The sequence below is a fragment of the Struthio camelus genome, chromosome 9 (assembly GCF_040807025.1).
Source record: "Struthio camelus isolate bStrCam1 chromosome 9, bStrCam1.hap1, whole genome shotgun sequence".
Classification (NCBI taxonomy): domain Eukaryota; kingdom Metazoa; phylum Chordata; class Aves; order Struthioniformes; family Struthionidae; genus Struthio; species Struthio camelus.
In genome coordinates, this window is record NC_090950.1 from 19,090,715 (window position 1) to 19,113,083 (window position 22,369).

The 22,369-nt window shown below is 45.2% G+C and overlaps 1 protein-coding gene across 5 annotated transcripts in view; it reads left to right on the plus strand.

The window, feature by feature from the left end:
* The window catches only part of MB21D2 (Mab-21 domain containing 2), a 67,481-nt gene that overhangs the window by 17,514 nt on the left and 27,598 nt on the right, over window positions 1-22,369 (plus strand). The gene's annotated exons all lie outside the window — the stretch shown is intronic.

The window sequence follows — 22,369 nt, forward strand, 5'->3', positions numbered from 1 at the left end:
TGCTTCCTTGAGTATGAGATGAGATGAGCACTCCCCTAGCTGAGAGAGGACGTGGAAGCTGTTGCCTGCTACCTTTGCCTGGAGAGTGCTAAAAGCTCTAAGGCAGTATCTAATGTTTCTCAAACCACTCCAGTAATCTTGAAGTGGTTTTCAGCTTCTTACGAAGATAGACCTTGCAGGTATGCATGAGTTGTCTTCCTTGTCATGGAAAGGGAGATGTGTTTTTCCATGTTGCGTTTGTTTGCAGAGGAAGTAAAGGCCTCTGCCTTTCAAATATCTCCATCCTCCTTGTAGGAGCCTAGCACGGGGCTTTCCTTTCCATCAGCATGAGTAGTATTTACTGTTTTACTTTCTTTCTCCCAAAGCTGAACTTCATAAAAAATCTTCATCCAGCATTAGGCTGGTGGGAAATGTATGAGGTCAACATTATCAAGAAAGGCTACAAAATTTTACTGTATGCTGTGGCAGATTGTCCTGGAGGCTGAGCTTGGCCAAAGTGAGATATCCCTTGTCCTTGCACAGTGTTTAAAACCACTGTTCATAGCGGTGTTTGCAGTGATGGCAGCTAGAAGTAGAACTCTGGATCATTGTAGCCAGAAGCTTAAAACTACCATATATTTGAGATTTCCCTTCTCCTGGAAGATCCTGCTCTGGGGCTTGCTTACGTTGGGAGAGACAGGCAAGCACAGAGAATGGTGATGCTAGACTAGGGGTTTAAGCAAAACCACCTCCAGTAAGAATGTTTTCCCAGAGCAGCAATGCCTGTCTCGAGAGAAACAGAAACTCTGACTTTTTCCTTGCTTATTCTCACGCCTGTTAAGCTTGAGCAGACCATTTTAACAGTACTGCTGTATGGTTTCTTCCAGTATTAGAAGGGAAAGTGGTGGACATGGACATCCCAGTGTGCTTGCGTCTGTCTATCTGGACTTGTCCCATCAATTAAACAGGAGCTGACGTAGTCATATTTGAAGGTCAGCTGTTTTATAACCCAATATTACCATTTTTTTTTTCCTCTGGGCTTATTATCTCCCTCCAACCTGCAGCTCGGCACCATCTGGTGCAGGCACACAAGGGAGGAAGATTAGAGGAAAGTAAAGCAGCTTTGTTTGCTTCCCCCATTGCTTCCGATGTACAGAGGAATCGGCAGTCTCTTACAATATTGAATTTTAAGTGATGGGAAGGGCTGGATCCTGTTAGCCATCTAGGGGAGGGTGAAATAGTCTGCACTTACCAGTGATCTGTCAGGAAGCGTATTATGATTCCTTAAGGGACTTATGTAGCCACAGACTGCCATTTGTTGCATTTTATTTTATGTTTAACTACTCTTTTTTTATGGCTTGTTTCTACCATCACTTATGTTTTTCTTATGTGTGCCTTGCCAAAAGCACTCCTAAATGATGCACGTGCACAGTGCTAACCTAGACTACAGTCTGCTTTGGTAGTGAGGTGCTGTGAATGTCCATAGTGCATTCACACCCCCCAAAGTCGCCAGGCCGACGTAAGACAAGCATGTTCTGCCGCACCAGGAGGTTCGTCTGCCCTGCTGGTGTCTGTCAGCACTGTTGCTTGTCCATCCCCACCCAGCCTAGCAGGGGAAGCACCCCTACTTGCAGACAGCACCAGTTGTTTCCCTTTAACGCGCAGGGCTGGGTCTGCGCTCAAGTTTTCCCCTGTGTCCCTCTCTCTGGAGGTAGGACCGCTCTGCGTCCAAACTGCACCCTGATTGTTTTCTGTAAAAGCAAAGTTATTTTCTTTCCAATAATAAAACGGTGATAATTAAGGAATGCTGATCTCCTAGGCCAGCAGGATTACTTGCAAACCAATACCTTATCGTTTAGCTTCAATGCTACAAATTTTGCGTTGGGCAGTTTTGAAAAATAATGTCTCTAGCCATAAATAACTATTATGCGTTCAGCTATTTGGAAATGATGGCTAATTGGTGTGCACTGGTTGAGTATGAGTCTCCAAGCCAAGTTATGAAAACATTTGGCTTATTCTGTGATTCATGCCAGGTAGATAGTACTGAATCATAAAGCATATAATGTGCACACAGACTCTTTGTGGTCTGCCTTTTCTCTGCTACTGTGTAGCAGTCTTCCAAACTGAGATTTCGTCAGGTCCCCTGGAGAGAGGGTAATTCAGCTTTGAGAGTTTGGGGGTGTTGGTTGGTTTTCTTTCTTTCTTTAAAGAAAAATTAAAATAAGTTTCCTGCTCCTCCCACTATGGAGAAAATCTTAAAGAGAGCAACAGCAGCAGACATCTAAAAAAGGAAGATTTATTTGGAGACAAGGAGGAAGTTCATGGCTTTTCAGTGTTTTGCATTGGCAATTCTGAGTGTGTTCTTATTTCTTTAGCTGACCCTCAGCACTGGATGGGATGGATTCGTTAGAGCAGAACGCTAAGGGCGTTAGTATGCTTGAAGTCATTTCTGTGGTGCAGGAAAGCTCACTGAACACTGGCTTACGTGTACTTGATGGCATAGTAGAAAGGATATCAGCGCTTGATGTACAGTCAATTAACAACTTGAAGTCTTTTTCCAAGCAACATGCATTTTTTGCATCCCAGGTTAATATGGAGCAGCTTTGCTGCTGGCCTGAATAGCTATTTTAATATGAGTTTTTCATGCTTAATTATGGCCCCCTAAGTTAAGGAAGCTTGAAAGTGAAACTCCTTAATTAATAGCTAGTGCTAGCGTTTTGATTTGATTTCTTGAACTGGATTGCTTCAGACTGGTTGTGCTATAAAACTCAGCAAGTTATGTAAGAAAAACCACATAAAGTGCAATATGCCAAGAGAGATGGACTGAGAATTTATTTACTGTCTTTATAATTGTGCTGGACTCCTGGTTCGTGCTTCTTTAAGGGAAACTCAATCTGTGTCTAGTAAAGGAATATCTGGAAGCTATAATTTATAACAGAAAAACATTTGTCTTCTTCCACCCATGTTCTGATGCAGTTCTTTCCACTGTAGTCTTTGAGGAAAGGGTTGGATTTTTCCTCTTATGTATCAGTGTAATGTACAATGTTTCTTCAATATCTTATCCAGATAAGATATTTCCTGTCCTCAGCATCTCGATTTATACAAGGTTCTTCCTGGGGAAGATCCATGATAAGTGGAGCAATGGTCGCCACACTTCTCGACAGGATTGTAGGAATGAAGTGCACTTCCCCACGTAGTGCAACAGAATTGAAGTCCCTGCACACTGCGGTGAAAAGTTGAGAAGGTAGTCGCATACAGTCAGAGAGGCTAACCGTGACACCACAGTCGTCGTGATGTGAAACTTTGCCTTTTTAACTTGAGCTTAAAAATCCTGCTGTAGATTCTACTTCACAGCTTAACTCTGCAACAAATTGTGGTGTGTCGTTAATTGCCTAGAAAGGTGTTTGCCCCTTCTTTTTCCATTTTGTTTTTAAGACCATTATTGAAGTGATTTTTCAACAGCATTTGTCCCTTCATCACTCTGTCCACTGTAGTTTATGGCACATTTTGCTTTCTATCCAGACTGGCTCAGTTCTCGCTGTACCTTGGCACTATGTAAGTAAAAGGAACTGCTTTGTGCTCGCTTGCCGTGAGGGAAGACCAGATCTGCGAGACTGCTGAAATGGTGGTTGGGGAGGGGAAGGAAAGCAAACAGAGGGTTTGACTGCAGCATCGCCCCAAAGGCACATTTTTGTTTCAAAATTCAAGTGAAAATTCAGGGCAGTAGGAAGGGGCCTGTATAGTGCAACTGCACATGTTCAGGATTGGGCCCCTGATTTGTAAAGCACTCTAGGGCATCCTTCTGGATGAACATTACCCTACAACTGTCATTCTTTTACAGCTCCCTGGAGCTGTAAAATGAGTAAACCTATTGCTCTCATTTCCAAGTTTATTTTATCCAGCAAAATCCCCCTTTTAGGAGTTTTGATGTTGTTATTTAAATGGCCTGGTTCTTTTTAACTAGACTAAAATCAGCTTTTATGTTGCTATTTTGCCAGGCATTGGGAAATGTTAACACCAGTGTTCTTTCAGCAAAAATAGATTGAACCCAAAGGTTTAACATCTTAATTGAATATGCAGTGTCTCCTAAGATTTTTCTACCTGTGCTGAGACTCTGAAAGTGAGAGTTTTGCAAGCACTCTGAAATTGCCACAATATATCTCTGGTGGCATTACTGTTTTTTCTCTGTCTAATCACTGGTACGCTACTTCTATTTAAAATGGGTTGAGCCCAGCTCCTGGTTGTCTGTATTCTTGTTCAGTGCATGGGAAAATTTTGAACTCCAGCAGTGTTCTGGGTTACCATTTCTTATCAGGGGAATGTTACTCTGTATGATGTTTAACTGGATTAATGGATTTAAATGCAACATTAATATTCATCTTAGCTGACTTGTGCTGTTTATTTTGTCAATCACCCCTTTACAGCATGTGATTGACATCCTTTGCCACGGGAAACAATGATTTTTCTGTCCAGTTCCTAGCTATGCGGGCCATTTACTCTGTCTCTGAGAGAAGGACGGACCAGATAGCAGGTATTTTTCCCCTCAGGTGAGAAGGATCCCAGGTCAAATACCTAGATATGATTTTTCCCCCCACCTTCGACTTTGCAGATCCAGTATGTGCATTTCTGAGCACTCAAATGTGTACAGCTCTTCTGAAAAGTTTGTCACGTGTATTAAGTTTTGTTAGTTTTGAGCTTTGGACCATCGCTATGCTCTTAGTTTGAAGGTTGTGTCCCTTTATTAAAAGAACTCATGTGGTGATATCTAGACCGTGATATGTGAAGGACATGAGCTGTCAGCAAAGAAAAGAGTTTGATTCTCTTGGACTACGTTTTGTCATGTGGCATGGTGAGTGCACTGGGAGACAAAGGATGTAGCTGCAAGGGTCAGGGAGAGGTTTGTGTGACAATGTGACTTTGGCAGTTCTAAGCCCAAGTAGGACAATTGTGATGCATTTGGAAAGGCTGGTGAAGCTCCTCCAAGGGATTCCTGCATCCAGCCTAGAAATGCATGACTAGGCTAGAGGTGGGCTCTGCTTATTTTCTCCTAAAGGATCCTCCAGCCCTCCTGTATTTTCTTGGCTGTCTGAAGAGCTAATTAGCTGCACTTACACTCAGAATGGACCCACAGGAAAGGTTTTACTTTGCTCCAACTGCTAATCCTCATGTCTTTTTTGCCTATTCCGGTTAGGTAGAAGGATCTAGCTGAATCCAGTATATCTAGCATCCAGTATGTACCCACTGTCCAGAATCAAGTCAACAGCTGCAGGTGATGGACCTGATGCTTTTGGTGCAGAAGATTCCAGATGACATCCCAGCTGCTGCTGTGCTTCTGCATCTGTGGGACAGTTAGGCAGTGAGGATCTCCTGAGTCCTCTGTCTGGGTTGCTGTAGCTGCAGCTACTCAGTCAGTGGGATTCTGTGGTTACGCAGCCTTGTTGAAGGCTGTTTTGTCTAGTGGAATTGCAAGTTTGCTCAGTTGTTTTTCGTGCCCAGTGCAAGATGAAAGGAAGGAAAAAAATGTGTTATTCAGTTCATAATGTAACTTTGCAACCTGAAATTCCTCCTAGACTTCTCAATTTTTTTACTTCCAGGATCTCTCTGAACAGATGTCTGGCTTTCTATTTCAAGAACAGTATAAAACAGAATCACTTGACTTGGATCATTATGAAATTCCCTAATCTGTCTATTCATATTTTATTTTGCTTCATGTTCTAACTCTTGTCTTCATTGGTATTGAAAGCATGCAGCTAAGGCTGATGAGGACAAAACTTAAGCTATGGTCAGTCCCCACTTAACTGTTGCTGCTTTTCTTGAGGGAGGAATGTGAGTGAGTAAAGCCTTTTCATCTCTCTTATTCGTCCCCTCCACTCCCCACTCCAATGCAATAAGAAGTTTTAATTTGCCTTTTGAATTGTTGAGAGCTTGGTCACTTAACTGAAATGGTGCACTGTGCCTGGTGGTACTGAGTGCTATGCAAGGAGCTCGGGTTCCTTTAGGTCTTAGTCTTTTCTTCTGGATGACAGGAGATGCATACCCCTTAAGGATATGAATGTGGCTAAGAATACTCCCACAGGGAGAGGTTGAACACACAAAGTTTCCAGATGTCTGGGGACACAAAAAGAGTCAGCACAATGATAGCCGGCTTTGCTACCCAAGATTTGTGCCCAGAAGAGAGTGCTGCTAACAGACACCTTCATGTAGCTCCTGGTGCTGGGGCCAGAAGAGCATCTGCGCTGTTTGCTGGCAGCTTGGTGAGGAATGGACCAGCAGAACTGCTTGATCTGATGCACATCCAGAAAAACCATCTTGCAAGCACCAGGTTAATGGTTGCCAGTAATACTTAAACTAACAGTTTTTGGTGGAGTGCAATTGAGTGAAGTCCTTTACATGTTGCATATCAGAGGCTTCTAGTTTACGTTGCCAGTACCACTAGGAGTTCTCGGTTGGCGACAGAACCCTCAGTACTCGTCTGTACAAAGACTGATAGAAAGCTGTGATTTTTGTCTTGAAGATCCCCCTAGGATATAAGTAGCAAAAGCATTTTTAGTCCTGTGCCTTGTGCTCCTCTGTTAACTTTCACTTTTATTGGGTTGTTTTGACCACTGATTGAACTGTTTGCAGTTCCTACTCCTTTTATTGTCCCTCTTTTCATCCCAGCAAAAATCCCTGCTGATCATCTTTCAGCACTTGTCCTATTTGTTACTGGAAGTTCCTCTGTAGAGGAGCTTGGAGGGGTTTTGCTCACTGTTTCTAGCAATAACTGAGGTAGTTTTGTGAGTTATGGAGGATAAACTGGATTGATTTCCCTTTTGTAGCCTGGAGTAGAAATGCTGATTCTCTTGATCTGCTCTGCACTCGAGGCCACAATCCAAGCTGCTATCAATTTTACCTACTCCTCCTGTGAAATTGCTGTAGAAAAGAGGCTTTCCAGATCATATGTGTGGAACAGATGTGGCTTATATTACCAGATGATTCAGCTAAAACTGATGCCAAAACATCTTCCAGAACTCTCAGCTGGCTGTCGGGTTGAGCAAAGGAATAGCTTAATAAAAACGCTGGGCTGGCTCTGCTGTCTGTGTCCGTCTGTAACTGCAGCCCTGCCAGGTATGATTCCCTTTGATTTACCAGAGGTCTAAGAGGCAGACAGGATGAGGGGTGCATGCAGATGTCTCCTGCCACAGGGCTAGGGAGATGTATGTCCAGCACTGGGTGCTCCCAGCCCAGGAGTATCAAAGGAATACAGAAATGCCATTGCAATCAGCTTGGTTAATGTGTGGAGGCACTCGCACACAGTCTGTGCCCAAACTGTGCACTGCTTCACTCACCCCAAGTGTTTCTTTATTGTCAGGTACCATCAGCATGGAGATAAACTTGGGTCTGTTTGGCCAACTGTATTTCCTTCCAGCTTCTGCTGAGATGGAGGAAATTCTGTTTTCATAAATAAAAATGTCAATAGCTTTCCTATTTTTCCCTTTTCAGTTACAGCTGGCACTGTCCCAGAGAGCTGCTGGAATAAGTTTTTTGGGGGCTAGGTGCCTACACAGACTTTTGCCAAAGACCGGACTGGGCAGCTGCCTGAAAGTCTAGCACTGTAAATACACATTCTTTTCTTTAAAACTTGCTTATATGTAGACTGAGGGGTGCAGGGAGTGAGCAGAAGTGCTCGTTCAGATTTGGCCAGTGACTTGACAGTGCAGCTCTTTGGACTTTACTGCTGACGTTGTAGTTGAAGGACACTTTAACTCCAGGTTAAACTTTTATACTCGGGCGAAGTCCAAGGACCCGTGTGCTGCTGTTGCTGCTCAGGGAATCCATCCCAGTGAGCAGACACTGGTTGTTTTGTAATCCATTATAGTGAAGTATTAAGCTCAGCTATTGGGCAGGTGAACCAGAGGTGGTTTTTTACCCCACAAAATAATAAATGTCCGCAAAGGACATTTATATGGTGGGTACAAAGTTGGCAAGTCTTGGCACTGGAAAATGTGGAGTTTACATTTCTGTGTCTTTGACTGCCAATAATTATATTTGTGCAAAAGCACTGCAGGGTACCAGCAGCTAAAGCATGGCATCTGGCTGGCCTAACCCATGGGTGCATCAAAGGGAAGAAATGTCCACAAGCAGTGGTGGTGAGGATCACCTCCCCCTCCCTAGTCCTGGGCAAACTTGAGTTCTGGCAGAATCTTCTGCTGAAATCTGTACAATGTTCTCCCTTAATACAGGAAACTATAGGAAGAGCTGTGTTTTTTCTCTGTGACTGCTGAGTCAGGAAGGGGTGGAGGTGAGAGGCGCAGGGATGCCATTCGGTGCCCATGAGAAAGCTGGCGCACAAGTTCCTCTCTGTATTTGCCCCTGTGGGGGCTCTCTCTGACGTTCAGCAACCCTACCTACCTTCAGTTAGAAAACAGGATATTTTCCTGTTCTTCCTTGGTTTTAGACTATAGGCTACAAACCAGGTTTGCTGTGGAAGAGAGCAGTGCAGCCTGCAAAGCACTTTCCACTCAGTGTGCCAGGTATATCTCCTAGTAATTTGGGAGAGGTTAAGCGTTGCACCCTTGGGCTACTGCAGACTATTGGATGTAACCTTGGTGTTACAGGGAAATGGTGGTCCTTTAAGCGGTGTGTGGTGCCCCCCGTGCTCTGTGCCTTTGGACTCCAGCAGATTGGGGAATGGGGCAATGTTTGCATAGTCTGGCTTGACTGTTTCTGTGGAATTACTGAATAAGGCAGTTGGGGTCCCAGCTGCTCCTCTTCGGTTTCTTTTGTACTTGATTTTGTGTCTTCTGTTCGCTTCCCAGCTGCTAAAGATTTTCCTTCGGCTCAAAATGCAGGGGCTGATGCTTTCAAAGCAGGAGGCTTGTTGTTCCCTCCAGTTGGTAAAGCCAGGTTCTGTCAGCAAAATCTTGTCAAGATGGTTGCAATTTTTGCTGGGAAGGCTTTTTCCTATCCTCGCCTATGTCTGAGCAAAAAGCAGCGCTGAGAGGCAAATAAACTGGGCTTGTATTGCAGGGTTTCACTGGCAAAACTCTGCTAATCGTGACTTGCATTTATTGTATCATTTGGCTATACTGACAGGAAAGCTTGCAATAGACCCTGGGTTCATGGACCTTTTGTATTGCCACAAAATTTTCTTAAATGATAGGGTACTTTGTGGTCTCTTGAATTTCACTCGTGGCTGCACGCATGCTCTGGACCTAAACGTAAAATGCTGCATATCATTGACTTAGGAGTGTTTTGGTAGGTTACAGACCACCCAGTTAGCACAAAACCCAAGCCGATGTGGATGCTAAGATGGAGTAAAATGTATTTACCAAGTTTTTATTTATCTTTTGCCACAAAGATTTAAAATGGAAATGTGGGTGCTGATTGGATAAAGAGGCTGTTTTGTATATTTGAAGTGTAAAAGTTTTCAGTCACTTGCACTGTGAGTAACTTGCGGCAGTATCAGAAGTTTGCAGTTCCCTTCCTACCCCTGTCACTGTTGAATATTGAAGAGGATACAGCAGAGTAAGAGGAGCATAATTTGGAGGTAATTCACTTATCTCTGCCTCATCTCTTCCCATGAGCAAAAGGAAGGCACAATAAAGACATCTGTTCCCTTGAACCCAGTAACAGATTTGCTCGGGGGTGCAAGAGAGAACTCGGGAGAGGAGAGGAACCTATGGCTGCTGTGCAAGTGGCTGATAGTCATCGATTATTGAGCACTGAGGGGGTGAGCTTTTATCATGCTGACCTTAGGGGTTATTGAAAAGACACTGGCACCCGACCTCTGCCAGGATTTAAATCCCCGAGGTTCAGAATCCCTTTGTGCTCTTTCGAAGAAGAAGCAAATCTCCGTGGTAGCCACGCTCTCCCCTCTGCCTTGGGGTAGGTACCTCTGCTGTACTGACCCTGGTTGCTGCTCTGTCCTGTCCTGGGTGAGCCTTTCACTGCTGGGAAATGGCCGTGCTCTGAGTTAGAACAAGGCAAACAGGAGTCCTCCAGAAAAAACAAAATTATCTTGTCACCTGGACCAAAAGGATGTCCTACCTCCCATCCACATTTTGCTCTTGTTGTGTGTAATGCTTGAAATCTTGTGGACATAAGCACACTACTGCAGGGCCTTCCCTCTTCCCCTTCCACACACCCACCTAATCTCATTTTGCTACTTAGTCACAGCTAAGACCACTCTGCTGGATATGTTGTGCTTTATATTCAGCGTGGGACAGTTGATTTAAGTAAGAGATCAGGTTGCACAGGTCTACAGCTTCAAAGTCCTCCTGTTGTGTCAGCAGGTGCATGCATGAATGTTAAGTTTCCATCTAAGCATTATATCTGGAAACAAAAGCTGTGTAGTAACCAGCATGTTACAAAATGCCAAGGGGCCGATGCATTGATCTGAAACTAGTAATATGCGGCTGAGAACCCTTTTATGAGCTCACCCACACAATGCAGAGGCAGACAGTCCCCCAAGAGCTTTTTCCAGGCCCCTAGAAAGGTCTAAAGCATAAAACAATGGTCCTGGCACCAACTGGCATCGATAATGTTGGTGGGAGGTATTCTTAAATTGTGGATTTGGAGTCTACTGTGTATTCTTCTCTGACTTTCTCCCCTGGCTAGTGAGAAGCTGTCAGATAAATGGCCATCTAGGAGACAGTATAAAGAGCCTGCTAAACCTATAAACCTGGGATGCTTGTACAGAATGGGAATGGTTCTTTCTTAACCTTAAGGGTAACTAACAGGCAGCTTCTAGAAAGAAGAAATGTGGCTTTGTGCAATGATGTGAAAAATGTGAGCCAGGAGCCTGCTGGTAGGTATTTGAAGAGCTGATCATGCTGGAAAGAAAAATCTCTTAGGCGTATCATGGACACAAAGGTATCTCTGTATTAGCGAATGGGATAGAAACCAAGGCTGAGCTGAGCAGAGACTTTCAGGATGAGAGATAAATTCCAGGGTACTGAATGAAATGGCTGATGTCTGGTTTGTGAACTCACCCCTAGTGATTACAGCTCTCAGCACAGCTGAGAGCTGCTGATACACGGTCTCTGGAAAAATTTCTCATACACCTGTATAGTTAGAAACAGTCAGAAATCTCTCTGGTCTGTCTGCTTCTCTCACTAGGTTCAAGTTAGATGAACCCATATGGTGGGAAAGAAATGAGGGCCTTTGTATTGTAGGTGGCACTGGAACGTGGTGACATGATTAAAAGTGATGGGATTGTGTAACGTGTGGCTATAAACGATAGGGATGGGCACGTTATTTTAAAGAGGGGAGAAAGGGTAACAGGAGCCTTCAGACACCTCCCTAAACTCTACTGAGAGACAATATGTGAGGGGAGGAGAAGGAACTAAAATGTAGCTACAGATAGCGTATCTATGAAGGTGAGCAGGCCAGCAGGACTAAGCTGCTGCAGTGGCCGGGAAAAAGACTATGGGGACCAAACACGGACAGAAGAGAAGCAAGTGCGGCTGATAAAGCAACGGGCAAGAGGAGAGGCTGATGCTGAATTAATCTTTTGAACTACATAAGAGTTTGTTCCAGAACTAATTACTTGAAATATTAAGCAATGGAGATCGTTAAGGAGTTAAACTCAGTGCCTCTGGTAAAAATAAATAAATAAATAAATAAATTACCAGAAAGGATCCTTCATTTCTCCACCCTCTATTTTCCTTTCCTGTCTGCCTTTGGTGATGTAGAGGGTCTTACAGTGCTTGGAAAAGCCTATGGAGTCAGGTTCACCCTTAGAAAGAGTAATGGAAGGGAAAACCCAGCATGTTCATACATCATAAAGCTACAAAGGAGGCAACAGGCGCCTCTAAACAACAGAAGCCTGTTTGAAGCTTACGCCAAAGGGTATGTAGTATGTGGCAAGAGCTCATGGAGGGAGAGGAACACGAAGCCAAAGATGTAATCAATGGGAGGCAGCCCTCAAAAATGGCATGTACGTGCTAGGCTGTGGGTGAAGGCAGCAGCTGAGCTGGAGAATTATGCTGCAAGGGAACCTTGTTGGTGATGGATTTGTGTCTTTAAATATGTGATAGCACCACCAGGTGATCCGATTATGCAGATGGCTACTCTAGCATTATCTTTGCTTAGTTTTAGTGCAAAGCTATAGGCAGAGACAAACAGGAAGGAAGGAAAAGAAAGTTAAGGTAGTTCCTCTACAACAAATGTGTAAAGATGGTTACAAGGGAGTGGCAGACCTGTTAGTACTGCAGATTGCAGCAGATTCCCTACGCTGATTTGGACTAACAGGGACAGAAGATAGAGCAGGGCAAAGAGTTCAGATTAGATGAAAAGGAATATTCTCTCTTCCCAGTGAGTAGGAATTGCAGTGGATGTAGTGGATGTTGTCTGTCTTGACTTCAGCGAAGCTTTTGACGCTGTCTCCCGTCACATCCTCATAGGGAAACTCAGGAAGTGTGGTTTGGATGCTTGGACAGTGAGGTGGATTGAGAACTGGCTGGATGGCAGAGCTCACAGGGTTGTGGTAAATGGCGCAGAGTCAAGTTGGAGGCCTGTAGCTAGTGGTGTCCCCCAGGGGTCAGTCCTGGGTCCAGTCTTGTTCAACGTATTCATCAGTGACCTGGAGGAAGGGACAGAGCGCACTCTCAGCAAGTTTGCTGATGATATGAAACTGGGAGGAGTGGCTGACACACCAGAAGGCTGTGCTGCCATTCAGAGGGACCTGGACAGGCTGGAGAGTTGGGCAGAGAGGAATCTCCTGAAGGTCAACGAAGGCAAGTGCAGGGTCCTGCACCTAGTGAGGAATAATCGCATGCACCAGTACAGGCTGGGGGTTGACCTGCTGGAAAGCAGCTCTGCCGAGAAGGACCTGGGAGTCCTGGTGGATGACAAGTTAAGCATGAGCCCACAGTGTGGCCTTGTGGCCAAGAAGGTATCCTGGGGTGCGTTAGGCAGAGCGTTGCCAGCAGGTCGAGGGAGGTGATCCTGCCCCTCTCCTCAGCCCTGGTGAGGTCCCACCTGGAGTACTGTGTCCAATTCTGGGCTCCCCAGTAGAAGAGAGACATGGCACTCCTGGAGAGAGTCCAGCGGAGGGCTACAAAGATGATTAGAGGAGACTGGAGCACCTCTCCTCTGAAGAAAGGCTGCGAGAGCTGGGCCTGTGGAGCCTGGAGAAGAGAAGACTGAGAGGGGATCTGATCAATGTGTACAAGTATCTGAAGGGAGGGTGTCAAGAGGATGGGGCCAGCCTCTTCTCCGTGGTGCCTAGTGACAGTTCAAGAGGCAACGGTCACAAACTGAACCGCAGGAAGTTCCGTCTGAAACCTGAGGAAAAACTTCTTTTCTGTGAGGGTGACCGAGCACTGGCACAGGTTGCCCAGAGAGGTAGTGGATTCTCCTTCGCTGGAGATATTCAAAACCCGCCTGGATGCGATCCTGAGAAATATGCTCTAGAGGCCCCTGGTTGATCAGGGGGGTTGGACCAGATGATCTCCAGAGGTCCCTTCCAACCTTGGCCATTCTGTGATTCTGTGAGGCAGATAGACTTTAATGGGGTGTCTGGAAAAGGCTAGATCATATGTGCTACCATCAGGCACTTAATGACTTTAAATTCCTCTTTCATGAAAGACGTTGCTTATTTATAAAGAATATGAACAAGAAATTGCAGACCCTAGCTAATATGACTACTCTGTCGGGGGACTAGAGGGGAGCAGATCATAGAACTGTGTTTAGAGGAGGTTATTATACTGCCTAGTGAAGGTTATAATGTTGCCCAGGCACCTTCATCGAAAAGAGAGGGCTTTCCACTGCAAGGTAGTTTGAATAATTGAATCATTTTAAATATAAGTTGAAAAATTATTTTATTTCTTTTCACTAAAGTACCTTTTCTGGCAGAGCAAGCCTTGTACAACATAATTGTACAGCATGCTATATTCTGTCCTAGAGGCAGTGGAAGAGCCACAACAGATTTGGTTAGCAGATCATATGGGGTCTTCTAAGATGACAGGAACACCAGGAATGTAACCTGCACCTTTTGGAAAAAAGGCCAGACTTGTTCTCCTTTTCTTCATCGATTCCTGGTCAGTTCTGAGTCTAGTTTTATATGCAACAGTAGTAAGTATGGACTCCACTGTGTGCTGAGGACTTAGAGGACAGTTGAAAGGCTGAAGAAACAAAACCTGTGAAATAGTCTTCTCTGTCCTTTCTTGAAGGAAGTGCTAGCCTTGGGTCTGAAATGTCCTGGGTGGGAAAATTGCTTCCAATAACTCACAGTTGCTTTATGAAAATGAAATCTCTGTGCACCACTCTTCTCTCTTCCCCCTGCCTTTTCAAGGTGGAGGTTGTTGCAGAGCCCTGTGGTGCAGCCTGTGGTGCTGCTAGGAAGAGCAAACACAGGACTATAATAGTGTTCCGGGAGCCGCTGCCTGGCCCTGCCGTAGCACTGTTGGCTAAATGCAGGGATACGACACAAGTGGGTATTGCTCAGTGCGCTCTCGGGTGTATGCTTTGCTGCTCACACCAGCCTGTGTGTGTGATGGGCAGAGGGACATCTCAGCCGGCTTGGTACTTGGCTAGCTCTGTGCAGAGGATGGGTTATTTTTAATTTCAAAGTGGCATTTAGTCTAGAGTTGTTTCTAGAGTTGCTTCCCTTTGCTCAGCCTGAGCTATTAAATGAAAAACACTACTGTGCAGATAGACTCTGTCAGGAGCCAGGGAGAGGAGGCATTGCACTGAGCAAGAGACCTTAAATCTGTGGTGATGCTTCAACAAAGAAGAAAAAAATGTGCTTTGAAAATCCTATAAGGGCTCAGATTATTCTCCATAGATTTCTCTTCAACAGATGGTAGAATCCACTCTTAGGAGTACAGGGGAACAGGCTCACTTTTGAAGCAGCTTGGAGGGAGAGCAGGAATTTATTGCTCACATATGGATCTGTAGAACAAGACCACCTCTCAAGCCTTCATCCTGGATGGATTCCTACCTTCCTCTGGCCAACAGCACTCACAGGAGAGATGTGACTTATCAGAGCTGGCTGCTTTTCAGAGGCCCGGTCCCTGCTCTAGGGCTGGCTGGGGGCACCCCATGGCATAAATGGAGCAACAAGCTGGAGCTTGCACCCAGATATCTAGTGAGACCCATGACTTCTCTGTCAGCTGTTTCCTCAGGGGCAGAAATTGCTGCTGTCTTCCACAAAGATAGGGCCCCAGCTGCTGCACAGATAAACGTGGTGCCATCAGGCCCTGCGTTGGATGATGCTGACGCTCAGTGCTGCTGCAGGGCTGTCTGGGATCCAGGACGGAGGCCGGCTCTGGTGAGTGCCACCCTGCAGGCTGCAAGGAAGAAACCTTATTTGATGGCTCAGGTATCTTGTGACCTGAAGATACCTCAGGTCTTGCATCCTTTTCTGAAGCAACCACAGCCAGCTGGTTTTGGAGGCAGGATAGCGGACAGTGGATTCAGCAGGCCGTTGCTTCTGCTCTGGGGTGGGTAGTGACTGTAGTCTGACTGATACATCACTATCTGCATGGTGGCATGGACAGACAAACTTTTATTTGCTAACAAATCCCTGTCTCTTCCTTTTTGTCCTGACAGCATGCTTCTGTTACAGCTCTTCTTAGGAATCTCCCAAATATCAGCTTTAATTTAGTAGTGCACAAACCAGACAGACTAAGTTTGTCAGTTCTTTCTCCTAGAGCAGGATTTGATTAGCCAGTGAGCTAGAAGGGAGGTATGTGCCCTGGTGCCTTCCTCTCTTTGCCCCATTCTCCATTATGCAATGGGATTTGTCTGAACTGATGATACTGGTATCACTTACAGAAGCACTCTGCTGAGACCTATCATTGGCTGGTAGAGAAGATTTCTTTTTGATCGTGAAGACTGGACCTGAATATAATCTCACTTTTCCTTCTAAAGCAGCAGTAGAGAGGCCCAAACTGTTGAGGTAATGCTCAAGAAAGGAAGCAGCTTAAAATAATAAACTCCTGACCCATGGCATTTGCTACCCTCTTTTAAGATGAGTCTCCTCTTTGTGCTAATCTCCTTTGTCCCCTGACAGGAAGGCTAGTGAGTGGTGTGAAAAAGGTGATTATAATATGACTTCTGGCTGTCTTCCATACTACAGAAGAATTACAGGCACCAATAAACTTACCAGGTGGCTGGTGAAAAGCAAGCAAGAGGAAGTAGGTTTTTTTCCCACGACCCATAGTTACGGTGTGGAGCTAATTGCCCCATGACACGTGAAGGCCAGAATATAAACAGATTTAAAAAGAATTGTGCAGATTCATGGAAGACTTGTGTGTCAGTAGCTATTGAATATTTAATAGTCCACATGCAGAAACTTCTGAGCAGCTCATTGCCAGAAGCTTGGGCAGGTGTATCAGAGGAGGTATTGCTGTAGGCCTGCTCTGCCTTTTTACACTTTCCCCTGAAGTTTCTGTTCCTGGTCGCTGTCAGACACTCTGTGGTAGATGAGCTGACCCAGTATTGTTTTTCTACTGTTGCTGAACACTGCCTATCGCGAATCTCTGTCCCACCCCCGTCATGTTTGCCTTTTGCACAGGGACCTGTCACACAGGCATCCCAGTCGGAGCCTACTTGCGTGAAGCATCGTTCTAATGAGCACAGTAGCTTAGAAGTTCCCTTTTCGCACAACTAGGGCAGCTGCTCCGGTGTGGGTGAGAGAGGAAAGGCGGTCGCAAGTATCATGAGCAATGAGGGTGTTTAAAAATAAATGGCACAGCAGTTCAGTTGTGCAGACAGATCAGCCGTATTGCTTTTCTCACCTTGTGTGAGCTTCTCTGATGTGCCCACTGTTGTAGTTGCAGCTTGATACCTTCTCATTCCCCCTTGGCTTGCTGATCCTTTCTCCCTGGCACTTTGGCTCAAAGGATCTCAGAGTATTCTAAGCAGATGGCCGCTTCCATGTTCTGAAGTCTTACACTACCCTCACTCTTGGCAGTGGAACATAAAGTGTGTTACTCAACCTTTTCAGGGGGCCTGGATATGAAACTCAGAGGTTGGCTGCTGGGAAAGGGATTCTGTTCAGTGTTTGATTAGTATCTAGGTGGCTGGCTTGTATACCAGCTTTGTGGGACCAGCGAGGGATGTGTTCGGATAGCAGACTGCAGGGCATGGACATTATAAAGGGTTTTCATCCAAAAGGTGTAATTCATAAAGCGTGTCTAGCTGGAACAAACTTCTTGACCAAATATGAGCAGCTCTTAGTTTGTTGGCTTGGTTGGTTGTGTGTGTTCTTATACTTTCGCTTCCTCCACCCCCACCTACCCCCCACAGGGTAATTGCTTTTCATCAAATTTATCTGACATTCTTAGTAGACAGGAGCATCATCTGCCTTTCATTTGATGTTTTGGTTCTCTGTCGAAATGGCTTCTTCCTAGAGGTTATTCAGGCTGCAAAACTTTAGGATGGAAGGAGGCTTTCTCTGTTGCATATGCTAGTCTGTGAAGTGTTAGTTGCTGCTGTTGGGCACCCTTTGGCCTCTACTCATAGCTGAGGCCATCCTGGTAATGTTTTATGCCAAGTTTTTTTTTCTTCTCCTGTGATCTCTTCACACCACTCACTAATGCAGCTGAGTTTCTATTCCAGTTTTCTCTGCAATACGTGTACCTCTCTTCTCCAGCCCTTGCTCTGCTCCCTGGTGCCTTCTTGCTCACTGTGGGGCTCTCGATGAGAATTTCAAACGTATCCTGGGTCAGTCTCCTCTCCTCCAACAGCAGGTGAGGCGGATGGCTTGGCTGATTTTTAAGGTTATACATATGTTAGGTTACATTACCATGTTTTTGTGACTTTGGGGAGCCTATGTGTACAGAGATACCACAATGCTAGCCTAACTGCTACAGAAATTTACAACTTTAAGCTCTTTCCTTAAGAAATGTTGCATACCTTTAGGAATTCTTATTTTTTTCATCTAAACTCCCTTCTCAAAACATCCTGTTAAAATGAGACTCTGTCAAAAGCTGCATGCATAAAGGCTGCGTGCATAATCCTGGTATAGGCAAAAAAGACGCCATTGGTTTTGCATCGGTCTGATTTCCTAGTTAGTGATCAGTTCATTTATTTATTCATATTAATTATTTGCAATGCCCAGCTATGTAACCTCATTGCTGACCCCATTCTGTAATCAGTTCTTTGCATCTCGTTGGAAAGAAAATCAGCACATACTGCAGTTTGTGCTACAGATTGCCAGAGTGCTTGTATATCTCAACATTGACTGTGTTGCTACTCTGCACCTTGATGTCTTGTGAAAGCTCACAGAGTTAATCTTTTATAGGGTCCAATCCAGTTCCCTCTTAATAGAAAGATTCTTATTGCCTTCAGTGGCCTCTGGAGCAATCCTCTAACGCTGTGAAGGAATGTGGCTGTATTCTTGTGTGGATTTTAGCATGACTGCATGCTGAATGCCATAATGATTGTGGCAATATTAGCCTGCATATTTTCCTTTTCGGTGTGAAATCATCTTGATGTTTGGAACTGCTCAGATATTTTTTTAAACCATTGCTTATCTCTGCATGGGAGCGCTGTGCTGTAATAGCCTTAGGACTGATTGAATATTGTGTGCTACTCGACTGTGAGTTCCTCGTTAATCCAGGGGGTTCCCACTGTCTTATTGAAAACTAGGATAAGGAAAGGGGAGGAGAAGGTGAGAAATATTTTTAAAAGAATTTGTGATGAACCTTTGTAGACAAAGAATTAGGCATTGCAGATCTATAAGTGTGATTTTCTGTGTAAATTGACCGATATCTTACTTTGAAGTCATTCTGTAGATTTCCATCCTGTTTTTAATCTTGGTAGCATTATTGAGGCATATCTAAATGGTATCCAAAGGTCAACACTGATTTATAGGATAAGGTAGGGTCTCTGGTAATGTTTCAGTAGAATATTTAAATATTTTTGACAGGTTATGAAGTTCTACGTATTCACAGAGATTTTAGAAAGGAGTTTAAGAATTGTTGTCCTGTGTTAGTAACCCCTTCTTTGTTGAAACACAAAGTAGAATCCTATATCGTGGGTTTTCTTTCTTTATGCTGGCAGGTTTAACTTGTTGCACTTGATTCATTTTGAAGAATTTGTCAGAGACTTTCTCTGCTACTGCTTTGAATTTATTGGTTTCATGCAGTGCTAACGTAGCGGCTGCAAATGCGCATGTCACATTTTCTGTGAATAATACTCAATAAAACCAAACACTTGCAACTTCCCCTTCCTTTTCCTCTAGATACAGTTTTTCTGTTTGTAAAAGCTGGCTGACTTTTAACCTTGTATAGTTTTCTTTGGAACTGGCAGTTCCTGCTGATGATGTGCAATTTCTCTGAAACATATTGCAAGTCATTTCCATCACATGGCAAAGTGGATGCATGATGTCCCCATGGGGTGGTGGAGGGCACAAGCTGAGGTATGCCAGCTGGCTAGTTTTGGTTCCTGTTTCAGAGAGATTCTTTGTTGCAGTATTGCATTTCTACAGAGCACAAATGTGTTGTATCCTTTTGCATGATAGAGGAAAAGCCAAATGCCACCTAGTCAGAGGATGAAATAGCTTCCGAGTGTCTGTTGCAGTAACTGAAAGGGGCAGCTGAAGCCCTCGGCTCACAAATTGGTACCCTGAAGTCTTTGTGATTTTGTGCAGCACTGCAACAGTTGTTTTTTAGAAGGGCACCTACCTTTGGATCTTTCCTCCCGTGAAATGAAGCTCATCCCCATATGCTGGTGGCATCAGGAAAACACAAGATGTGAAAAAAGCATGTTGCCAGGCCTTGGTGGCAGATAAGAACAGAAGTTTCTTATACAATTTCTGCCCAAGTTGTGTTGCTTTGTGACACTCATCTACGGAGCAATGGCAGTGAGCTAGCTGCACAGCACTCTCATCCGTCCTGTGTGTGGATGTAGAAATGGCAGCTTCCAGGGCACTGATGGTGACAGCTTGGGGAGAATTGTCTTGGCACAGGCAGCACAGAAGTGCTTCACTCGCATTCGGTGCCAGATGTCTGCTTATTTCTGGGCACTGGAGTAATGCCAGCTCTGGAAAGCGTGGGGGAAGAAGGGATTTGGGCAGTTAAAAGCAATCTAACTATGAGGATGAGGAAGAGGAAGAGAGGTCAGGCCTGGCCAGTGCTCAGTGCTTTGCCAGACCTTCTGACAGCAAGAGCCACATGGGGCAACGCTTATGGGCAGCCCTGTGGTCTGTCCCCAGGCCCTGCTCCTCATCACCCTCCTTAACATCCGTATGAAATACATGTGAGTTTAGCCTCATACATGCTTGGCGTGAGCAGAGCCATCAGGAACACGCCTCTAAGCATAGGAAATAGTCTTTCTGGAAATCTGGCCAGGAGCACAACTGGAGCGTGTTAGATATGGATCATAGGGTCAGGCTAACGATTAGTCCTACCCCTCCCCAAGTTGTAATTGGTTGTGGTGATGTCACCCTTCGCTCTTAACTTCTCTGACATTAATTACAGAACTGCAAATTTCCTGCCTTTCCCTTTTAATAGCTCGCTGGGAAACTCAGCGTTTACACCCTCTTTTTAATGTCTGCTGGCAGACTTCCTTGTCGCATGCTACAGAGCCTAATCTCTGGCTTGAACCTAGCAGAACCTAGAAATAGGCTTGCCCAGGGTGCTCGCACAGGTGATTTTCTGAGCCTGAACTCACCAGCGGTAAGAATGCTCCCTGTGTTCCTCTTGAGCCTGAAAAGCTGGACACTGGGCCAGGAGCGTTATTGTGAAGCTGTCCAAGACCTCTCTTTCACCCCATTTCATTTTGGACTCAGTCCTGAGGAGCAAGTTCCAAGATATGTAAAACCCACAGTGATGTTGCCCCTCCCTTTAAGGGAATTCTGCCCTCCCTGGGAAATCTAGGGTTAGCTGTAACCTGAATGCTAGTAACTGGGGAATTGATGTAGGAGCTGGTGGACAGGACAGCATTGGGAAAATCTGAACAGGAGCAGTTCTGCATAGCTTGATCCTTTACTATCCTGAAATCTGTCCTAGTCCTACAAGGACCCTACAGCCCTACACTTAGGCTGCCATGCTGCTGAACTCTACCTGTGCAGCTTAAACCTTGCTTCAGAAAGCTTAGGACTGTGGCTTGAACTCAGCCAGGAGCAGCTTGTACAACATCTCCATTGCCCAGGGACCCTTGTGAGCGCTATGCAGCCTCTAATCATTGGGGTCAAATGGGAGGGATAGGAGAGTACTGCCAGCGGGATGCAGGAAGGAAATGACAGGAATTGTACTAAGAGCTGTCAAGGGAGAGATGGAGTCAGGCTATCGAGGACGAGTGAGATGCCAGGGCCCAGGAATGTCAACATGAGCTGGCTGGATTTGTAACCAGTTCAAACAAGAGGCAGTCCCTTGTTAAGTGCCAAGGCTCTGGACCTGATCCCGCAATCCCTGAGCCAGGCTGGTGCTGAGAGGAGGGAAAGAGCCTAGGCCCTCCGTAGGGGGTGCTCCTCTTGGCATGTGGGCGCGCAGGGCTGCCCGTATGCTGTAGCAGTCCTAACCTAGACAGCTTCTGTGCTATATATAGGAGCTGACGCGGGATGTGAGGAACCAAGGAGCTGCACTAATGCTTCTCCATTTAGAGAAGTTCTTAAAAATACAGGTCAGATTCAGATTAGGAAACTAAATTCAGAGCAACTGTGGTGCCATTTGCAGGGTTTATTTTGGTATTGCTGGGTAATATTTGGCCCTGTTCTTCATACTTGCTTTGCAGCCATTTGTTTTCCTGGACAACTTCTCAGCTTTGTGCTTTTTGCTCTCTGCAGACCTCAGCAAGGTGGCCTCGCAGCCCCTTCCGCCAAGCATCTCCCAGTCAATCCTCCTTTTGTTTTGGGTGACTCTCCTCTTTGAAGTGGGGTACGTCTATCACAATGGATCCGTCAGTAACATGAGGGGGAACATATCCCATAATCAGGAGCATTCTGTCTAGAGAAAAGTGTTTATTATACGCAACTTGTTAGGGACTGTCAATCAACTAGGGTCCTTTTGTTACTCCATAATGCATCATTAATGATGGCTGCTGCTATGCATTTAATTTCATTGCACACTAGAGCCTTGTCTCTGTCTCCCCATTCCCTCTCCCCTCCTTATTATATCACCAGCACAGGAGAAATTAATAAATTGATCCGGAGAAGGAGAGCTGCAGGCTTGCTACAGGCTCTGTTCAGTGTCCTTGCTCTCACTGAGTTGTATCGCACTCTGAGAGAAGTCTCTTAGATGTCAGTGGAGCTGTGCTGAGGTCAAGGTGCTACTTGCTCTTCGTTGCGGGAAGGGGGTTGGTATCTGCCTGCACATACATGAGCACAGGTAACTGGCCTTGTAAAGAAGGGCCAGAGGTATCTCACAGAAGTGGTCTGTTGAGGGCTGGGGAAGCGTACATCAGATGCTTTTCAGCTCTTCATCTGTCCCCACCTATCGATCTCTGAGCCTGGAGA